Source organism: Chinchilla lanigera, unplaced genomic scaffold (genome assembly GCF_000276665.1).
Source record: "Chinchilla lanigera isolate Chin_1 unplaced genomic scaffold, ChiLan1.0 scaffold00071, whole genome shotgun sequence".
NCBI lineage: Eukaryota > Metazoa > Chordata > Mammalia > Rodentia > Chinchillidae > Chinchilla > Chinchilla lanigera.
The window spans coordinates 5,345,836-5,355,824 of record NW_004955472.1 but is presented as its reverse complement, the minus strand read 5'-3'; the positions used below and the strand labels follow the sequence as shown (position 1 = coordinate 5,355,824).

Genomic DNA, 9,989 nt, shown 5'->3' with positions numbered 1-9,989 from the left:
TCTTGCCTTCCTGTGCTACATCCTATTCTTTGTTTATTCTCAGGAACAAGGAACATGCCCTAGACCCAGACGCCCGTGGTAACACTTCCTGTTTCCAGTGCCGTGGTCCTTGTTCAGCTCCTGCGCTAAGGGCACCTTTCACACGTATTCCTACTCATGGCTTCAGTGCAGTCTAGACCTCTCCCGTCAGCTTCTCAAAAATCTCTTCGCTTCTTCCCACTGCCCACTGTGAGAATCGCTTCAACAGTTTTATTCATTTTGTACATGATTAATCTTTATTAATATACGTTTGCAGTACATGGTGATTACACTCGTTATGGGGTATTGGCACATATACACAACGCGTCTCAATTCTGTTTCTCCCCTTCTTTCCACCCCCCTTTTATTCTTCCAGCATTAGATTCATTTATTTATCTTATACGTCCTAATGAAGTTAGTTATCATATATACAGATGAACAGACTAATAGGCCAAAAAACGTAAAACACATAAGACAATCATAATCAATTGAGGTACACTTTAGATGCAATCCATGATGGATTAAGATAACTTTCTCTCTCTTTACTCTTTATTGTCTTTTATTTTGCACTTTATTTCTGGATTGAGTTTTTCATATGATAGAAACCATACGATATTGAAGCTTATGTACTTAGTTTAATTAATTTAACATTAAGGTCTCAAAGTGCCTCAATTTTCCTACAAGAGTTAAGTTTATCTTTTTGCTTGCTGCTTTTTTTTTTACAGCTGAGTAGTACTCCATTGTGTCTAAATACCACATTTCCCTTACACATTCATCTGTCGATGAACATATAGACCGTTTCCAAGATTTACCCATTATGAATGGTGCTGTTAGTGACATGGATGTGCATATATCGCTGTGGTGTGTTTTTATTTATTTTGTGAAGAAACCTAGAAAGGAAATAGCTAGGTCAAGTGAAATTTTGATTTCTCCTTTTTTGAGGAATCTCCATACTGACTATAGTGGTTGTATAATTTTACACTGCCTTCCACAATGCAGAAGTGTTCCTTGCTCCCCACGGCCTGGTCAACATTTGCTACTGGTTGATTTCTTAAAGCTAGCCATTCTTTCTGGAGAAAGATGAATCTAAGTACTGTTTTAATTTTCATTTCTCAAACAGTCAGTGATGTTGAGCATTTTTTTTTCTCGTATTTATTGGCTGAGGTTTGTTATAGCAGCGACTTATTTCCTGAAAGTGAAATTTCTTTCAATCATAATTCACCTGAGGAAACAAGAGCCAAAGGTAATATATTTAAAGGATTTGGTGTGAGAAAATTGGTATACATGATAATAGGCCTAGCTGCCCAGGTTCATCCAAAATTCATAAGGCAGGCCAGCATAAAGGGCAGGCCAGAGCTCCAAGGCTGGCTTTAGGATATAGGACCCAGCTATTTGGTCAAACATTTTTCTCAGTATTCCTGTAGTGACATTTCATGGATGTGAAGTTCACGTTCTATTGACTTTAAATAATGAAATTATCTTAATTAATTTGGGTGGCTGGACTCCACAAGCTGACAGGCCTTAAGAACAGAGTTAGGTCTTCCCCAAACAGAAGAAATTCTACTTGTGGAATGCAGTTCCGCCCACATCTGAAACATGTAGCTTGCCCTTCTAGGCAACCCTTTCTATGGCAGTCAGGATTGCTGGCCAGCTCTGACGATTCCATGTGTGCATTCATTGCTGTAATTCTATTTACGTTTATCCTCTACTAGCTCTGCTCCTCTGTTTGGCTGTAGTACACCTCAATTTACCTTATATTTGTTTTCATAAACTACTATAATTCTAATTAACTAGATGATATCTGTTTCTATTAACTATCACCATTGAACTTGATTTGTAGTAGTTTAGTTGTGAAGATATCAAATATTGCTTATAGAATAGGCAATTCATATTAATATTAGATATATCATGGAATTACCAAACTTTCAGTGGCTCTTTTGTTTTGTCATGAAAGTAATCATTAAAAATGCTGTAAAGGTCTTTGGATGTAGCTGAGTGCTTATATCTGTTGCTTATATGGTACAAATTATTTTACTTTATTTCAAATGATATAACTAGTCGCTGAAAAAAGATAAAAGCAATTATTCAACATAAGGGATCTTTTAAAATGATCCTATAAAGATCATCTTAGATTGATTATTTTCAAGCAAGGAAACATTTAGATCCAATTTGATTTCATGGTTCTAATGAAGAAAGCTAAATGACCTTCCAAACAATTAACATTTTTCACTGCCTGAGGCAACAATGGCTTCTTCAAGGCCTGCAAATGAAATAAAAAGACAAAATTGTACCCTTTTTCTTCTTATTAAGGTATTTTTTATTTGTAAAGGACTAAATGTAAAAAAGAGCCATTAGGTTCTTAAGCACAAACAATTAATTTACTACTTTTTATACTTTAGGCTGCATTTTTATGTGCATCTAGATTAAAAATATACTTTTGACAAAATTTGGAAAACAACAGTAATGACAAATGAAGTTTAGCTACTTTATTAAAAAAATGCTTATATTCATGGGCTGAGATTATTCAGTGGAGAATTCTGATGGTGGCAAGTTTTGCCTAGCAAGATATAGAAAATGTTTGTCATTTTATACTAATATGTATTAGACATTAAAGTCAGCAGAAGTCTTCTGCTTCCAGAAATGGCAGAGTGAATGGTACTAGATTTGCTTTCCCAGAGGAAAAATACAATAAAATACAGGGCAACTCTTTTTTAGGCAATGAACAATGGCCAAAGTAGAAATTGCTTATTGCAAAAAGAAAAGCATGGGGCTGGGGATTTAGCTTAGCGGCAAAAGCGCCTGCCTGGCAAGCGCAAGGTCGTGAGTTCGGTTCCTGGTACCGGAGAAAAACCAAAAAAAAAAGCATTAACCTTGGGGCACTGGTACATATACACATCACATCTTAATCATTTTGTTTTCTTTTATTAGGGTATGCTGCAGTGATTTTTATTTTTTTTTTATTTTAAAAAGAACAAAAACAAAACAACACAAAAACTATAAAAATGATACAGAATTTCAAAATGAGATGATAGGAATTTAATAATGTTTATTGTATTACTTATTGCTATGTTTAAAGTGGTCACCCAGGTTACCAGATAAAGGTATGCAAGATTGATCAAAAAATTAAACATTAAAAAACTGTTCTTTTCAATAGACTACTAATAGAAATTAGTAGTACTATTATCTTAACTCTTGTGTATATACATATGTTTTTTCCATTCCTTTTCCCTTTCTTTTCTCCTTTCCTTTATCCCAGGTATTGTTTCTTATTGAGGAATGCAGTATTACTCAGGTATAAAGGTATATTGAGGAATTTCTATCCCTATCACAATATCTATTGTACCTTTCAGATTTTATTTATGCTTCCAGGTTCTTACACTAGGGAGACAATACAGTGTTTACACATGTGGGTCTGATTTATTTCACTTATGAATACAGTCTCTAGTTACATCCATTTACCTATAAAAGGCTCGAGTTTATCATTCTTTATACCTGAGTAATACTGCATTGTACAAAAATACCACATCATTTTTATCCACTCCTCAGTTGATGGGCATTTGGGTTGTTTCCAAAATTTTGCTATGACAAAATGTGCTGCTATAAACATGGATGCACATATCTCCCTGTGGTGTGATGTTTTTCATTCTTCTAGGAAAATACCCAGAAGGGGAATAGCTAGGTTAAATGGGAACACTTATAATTTTTGAGGAATCTCCAGACTGATTTCCAAAGTGGTTGTACCAGTCTACAGTGCCATTAACGGTGGGGAATGGTTGCTTTTTCCCCACGACCCCTCCAGCATTTGTTGTTGGTTGATTGCTTGATAGCAGCCATTTTTACTTGGGTGAGATGCAGTCTCAGTGTTGTTTTAATTTGTATCTCTCAAATGACCAATGATGTTGAACATTTTTCAAATGTTTATTTGCCATTTGTATTTCTTCATCTGAGAAGTGCATTTTCACTTCAGATACCTATTTTTGGATTGGGTCTTTGAATTTGAGGGTCTGACTTTTTAAAATTCCTTATATGTTCTATTTATAAGTCCTTTGTCTGACGGACAGTTAGCTAAAATGTTTTCCCACTCTGTGGGTTGTCTTTTCATACTATTGGTGATGTCTTTTGAAGTACAAAACATTTTTAATGAGATCTTAGTTGTTGATTCTTTGAAATGTTTCCCATGCAGTTTGGGATTTGTTCATGAAGACTGTGCCTACTCCTAGATCTTCAGGATTTCAACCTACTTTTGCTTCCAGGAGACTCAGTGTTTCTGTTTTAATATTTAGATCTTTGACCTATTTTGACTTTGTATGGTGATAGACATGGGTTAGTTTTAGTCTTTGGCATGTAGAGAGCCAGTGTTCTCCAGAAACATTTATTAAAGAGGCTATCTTTCTTCCAGTGAACATGTTTGACCCCTTTGTCAAAGATAAGGTGGCTGAGTGTGTTTGTGGTTTTGCCAGCAGCTTCCAGTCTGTTCCATTGATCCTCAGCTCTATTTTTCTTTTGCCAATATCATGCTGATTTTACCACAGTAGCTTTGTAGTATAATTTCAAGTCAGGGACTGTGATGCCTCCTGACTTGTCTTCGTTGCCCAGCATTGCCTTTGCTATTCTAGGTCTCTTCTGGTTCCAGATGAGTTTTGGGAGTATTTTCTCTAGTTCTGTGAGGTATGCTAATGGTATTTTGATCAGGACTGCATTAAATCTGTATAACAATTTTGGAAGTATGGCCATTTTTACTATGTTGGTTCTTTCTATCCATGAACAAGGGATATGTTTCCATTTTCTGATATTTTATATATTTCTATATTCTTCATTTATTTGTATGTCAAGTTCTTTTTCCACACTTGGGAAGTTTTCTGCCATTATTTCTGTGAAGATATTTGTGTGTGTCATTTGCACTTTCTCCAACTTCTCATTGACCCCGATCAATCTTATGCTATTCTGCTTTGCTTCTTCTTGTAGCTGTTGGATTGATTTTCATGGTCTTTTGCTCATTTTAAGATACCTTTCTTTTCACTACCCCTAGCTATAGTTGTGTCTTCAAGATCTGAAATCCTATCCTCTCCTTTGTTCAACCTGTTGCATATATTTTCAATGGAGATTTTAATCTCCTGGATTTCTGTCTCAATCTGTTTCATGGATTCCTTTTCTTTTCTACGCTGGGCATTATTTGTTTCTGTAATTTTCCTAAGCTCCTCCATTATTTTATCTGTGTCTTCTTTAATATCTTTGGTTTTAAGCATCATTTATTTCAGTACCTGAGAGATTATTTTCTCCTTAGCCTTTTCCACTTGTTTTTTCACTTCTGCTGCTATCAGTTCAAAAACTTCTGGTGTTTAATTTCCAGTTTCATCTATCTCCTTGAGTTCTAGGCTTGTCCTTGGTGGGATGGGGGCCTGGGGTTACATTTTGTTTCCATTTTCTACTTTCTCTTCTTTATTTTGTTTCCTGTATTGCTGCTTGCCAGTTTCTTCTGATACATAGCTTTATTGCTAGTATTTAGGTTTCCCTAGAGGGTGTCTATTCGTCAGGGATGTCTTGTAGTGTAGGTGGTTTCTTCTAGCTATCCTGGGGCCCTAGCTTCCCATTTTGTAAAGGAGGCAAGATTACTATGTGGCTCAGCTACTAATCCTTTTGTACCGGGATGTGGTGGTGATTATGACCTCATACAGTTACAGTGTTATCATACAGGGGAGCAAAACTGTTTATAACATGTATGACATCCTGGCTAAAGTAGTACAGTTAGTAGTAACAATAGTTTCAAGTGCAGCTTAACTACTGATAAACTATGGTAACCATTAACCTGTTACCTTTGACCAGAGGCGTAAACACCAAATCAAACATGTACTGTACATTTGTATGCAGTGATTTTCCCCTTAGGTGAGTTTATGCTTCTGTCAGGAGCAGGGGTTTAACATGGTTAGGGGATGAGCTCAAGTGATGAGTGAGGTCAAATACAGTAGAGTCAGGGCTGGAGATGATCACCCAAGCTTTTGGAAACTAGAGGACACAGGAGGGGAAGAATAAAATAGAATTCAAAGGAGTAGTCAGAAATGGTAGAGTCAATGTTTATTCCCTTGAAATTTTAAATTCAAGAAGTAGTTGAGAAAAGAGAGAAAATGGGTGTATAGAAAAAATGAAAAAAGATAGATCTAAACATTGAAAAAAGAAGAGAAAAAGAGGAAGAATAAAAATGAACAGGAGAGAAGAAAGAAAAAGGAGATGAGAGAAAGAGAGGATACTACAGGAGGAGGGGGGAAAAAACAAATGCAATGCTAACTTCTGTTTTGCATACCGGAGAGGGGCGGGCCATCCAATAAACCAGGGAGGGTGGAATTAGTGTAGTACCTTCGGTGTAGTGTGTTCTGTTCTGTTGTCGTTTTTTTATTTCATCCCTGTGCTGTGTTTGGTGTTGATCTTGTCCTGTGTTTTGGGTGGGTGGGCTTGGACTTCTGCTGGCAGAGTTCTCCTTGCTGCTGCGGCAGACACTTCCATACTGCTGGTCTCGCCAATTACTCTGCCCTCCCAAGGCATGTGTGTGCCTGTGCACCTGGGACCAGGCTGCTGTCCTGTGTCTCAGGTCTTGGGGTTCCTGTCAGTCTACTTGACAAAGGTGTGTGTCCTTACACTCCTCCCAAAGACCCCGCCTTCTGGAGACAATGGAGAAGCACAAAGCGCGGGCTCCCTCTCCTCTAGCAGGCCCCATGCCCCAGGTGCAATACTGTTTGCTGTGATTTTTTGGAGGGACTTGGAACATGCATGTATAATGTCTCAAGATCATGTTTGATCCCTTTACACCCACTCCCTTCCCTCTCCTCTTCTGATCCCCTTCCCCAATGAAGATACTTTTCTAAATTGTGCTACAGAGCACCTTAGCTGAACTCAGAGGGTAGAGATTACAGCTTCTTGTCACTCAAATGACAGGGCTGCAGAGAAAGGTGGAACACTGCATAGCAATTAATCCGTGCGAGAGTTCACCACAAGAACTGCAGAATATTGTTACATGTGTTCAGGCAAAGGCTGTCAAAGCTGATTTGTGCCTTCTCCTTCTGGACTACAGAATTTGCATTACAGAAGGGTGTGGGTGTGGCCGTGTTAAAATTGATGACCCTTACAGAATGGCCCCCCGCAGTCACTAAACCCCAAATAAGGCCTGCTGAATACTGTGGTGTGCACCCGAAAGGGATGGTCATTTGGGAGGAATTAGCCTGAAACCATTGAGCACTTGTTCATATAAATAATTCACCTAAGAAGGAAAAAATTATCTCCCAGGAATCTACTCACTGTCCAGAACTACTAGTTAGAGCAGAAAGACAGGATCTAGCTCTCCGCTGCTGCGCGCCCAGCCCAGGGCCAGCATTGCTCCCCACGGTGAGGTCGGAGCGAACGGATGTCCCGTACGGGGGCCTGGTCACCAGGGCTGCTCCCAACTCTGGCAAAGTGGATGCTGCGGCCATCCGCGACCCCGTCGTTCCCTCACTACATGGTCTACAGGTTGCAGTACAGGCAAGTCCCAGGTCCCCCGCAAGCTGAGCGCGGGAAGCTCGGCCTCCGAGGAAAGGCCTGAGCCACCCTCCAGGAGCGACGCCGCGGGCATCAAGGGGCCAGGCCGGCCGGTGCCCAGCCGCGGTGGAGGCCCGGGTCTTCGCCGCCGATGCCCTCTGTGACCGGCGTGAGCCGCGCGAAGTCCAGCTCCACCAACCATCTGCCTCGCCCGCTGGCCAAGGTCATCGTGGAGGGACTCACGGCCACAGCCGTGCCGCCCCAGAGGACCGCGACCCTGCCGGGGAGCAGAGCATCGTCCCCGCGTGCACGCCCAGACCTGGGCGCGGCCATCCCGCCCTCCGCGTGCCCACACCCAGCGTGTCCGTCGAAGATCTGAGCAGCTGCCTGCAGAAGGCGGTCAAATGCAATGATATCCAGACGTCTGGGACGCAGGCTTCAGACGGCCCCCTCAAAGGCCTCCTGGGCGGCGCTGAGGGCCAGGCTGTGCCCTGCGACTCAGCAGTGGCACCCACGTTTCCACCTTCCCTGCCCGGCTGGCAGCGCCCTCAGGGACCACTGTGTCAAGCTGTCTTCCTGGTGTGACAACGTGTTTGGCTACAGCAGCAGGGTGGTGGACCTCGTGGTGCACATGGCCTCCGAGGAATAGCACCCCCACCCCACACCGCCCGGCCCAGTGAGAGCCGGCGCGGGGGAGAGGCCCTGCTGCGGAAGTCATGCAGCCCCAACACTGGGCATCTGCGCTCCTCACAGCCTGCATGCCAGGCCGGCGGAGAAAGGGAAGGTGCTAGGATGCCCCGGATCAGTGCACGCCATCAGTGAAGCTAACTGCACCCAGGAAAATAGAAGGACACACCCTAGACACTTCTCGTGCATTAGCGAAAGGCACGCATTGACTAGGAGCGAGATTCACAGTCAAGCATCAAAACAGCAGCGCAAAGCAAGGGGGTTTGAAAGGCTTAAATCAGGAGTCACTGATTTGGAAGTCAATTATAAAATCTGCAAAAATTTTAGGGAAAACTTATCATTATTAGTAAACACTATAGAATTTCAGTGGAGAAATATTAACAAAAAGAAACCAAACCAAAACAAAAATGTACAGCAAAAAAGCTCGACTTCTGAATTAAAGTCACATTAACTATGTTTAAGAGTAATAAAAAAATAGAGATTTACTAACATCACTGCAAAATACCAAATCTCAAGAAGAAAGCAGGTTGAAAAATAGAGTATCAGTGAATTGTGGTATAATGTCCGGTCAAATGTAATTGCAGTTTGTTCAAAATTGAGTACGATAGAGAATATGCCAAAATATATATTAAGAAAAATACTGTAGCAATGCATTTAAAAAGTGGTTTTAAGTTATCTAAAATTTAGATGCTTTGTACTCTATGGATTGTTTACAATATGGATTTTGCCACAAGTAGAAGTTGAAGACATTAGTTTTTTAAATTGGTGTTCATTTCTCTCAATATTTTGTATATCTGCCCACTTCCACATTTAGGACAACACTAGACAATACTGAGATTGAAAGGAATTCATGTACTTCCCCAATATTTCAATAAAAGATAAAATGCATGTGTGATAAACTAAATTTCTTTGGGCAGGCCAGGCGTGGTGGCGCATGCCTATAATCCTAGCACTTGGGAGGCTGAGGCAGGAGGATTGTTGCAAGTTTGAGGCCAGCCTGGGCTACAAAGTGAGCTCAAGGTCAGCCTGAATTGCGTAGTGAGACCCTGCCTCAAAAAGACAAAATAAATAAATAAATAAATAAATAAATTTCTTTGGACAATAAGAGGTATTCTAAGTCTATTATTTTGAATACAGTAACAGGACAGTAATTATGCAGTATAATTCACTGTAGATGGCCACGTACAAAAATGACATTTTAAGCCATTGTAATGGGAAATCTATTGAATTATTTTTCCAGTAGGAAGCAAAGGAAGTATGGTGTTATGCCAAGCAAATTTTTATAAAAACCGCAAATGCTGTCTTAAAACACCTTCCAGTTTTCAAGTATGCAATGTTAGCTTAAATGCTTTGTGACTTTAGACATTCCCCACCTACTCTTCAATGCAATGGTATTATGAAAACATACACAATGCATAATTCAATTTGTACCTGTCACAGTACCACTTTCTAATAATTCAGAAAACCAGGAGACTTTTAATATAATTTGTTTCTTGTCATTCTCAGCATTAGTCTTTTTTTTTCTCTGCCCATATTACAGAATGTCTAATACAGTGGTCTCACACTATGTTCCTACTATGCTTTCTATGGGCCATTTTAGGAGTACTTAGTACTAAAAGAATGACTTTAGCCAAGGGGGTGGCATACGCCTATAATCCCAGCACTCGGAAAGCTGGTGCAGTAGGATCTTTGCGAGTTTGAGACCAGCCTGGGCTACAAAATGAGCTCAAGTCCAGCCTGAAATGCATAGCAAGACCCTGCCTCAAAATAGACAAAAA

At 40.4% G+C, this 9,989-nt stretch overlaps 1 pseudogene; it reads left to right on the top strand.

Annotated features, from left to right (window-relative positions):
• Positions 1 to 7,504: 7,504 nt before the first annotated feature.
• LOC102018086 lies at positions 7,505 to 8,173 on the top strand (annotated as a pseudogene).
• Positions 8,174 to 9,989: the final 1,816 nt, after the last annotated feature.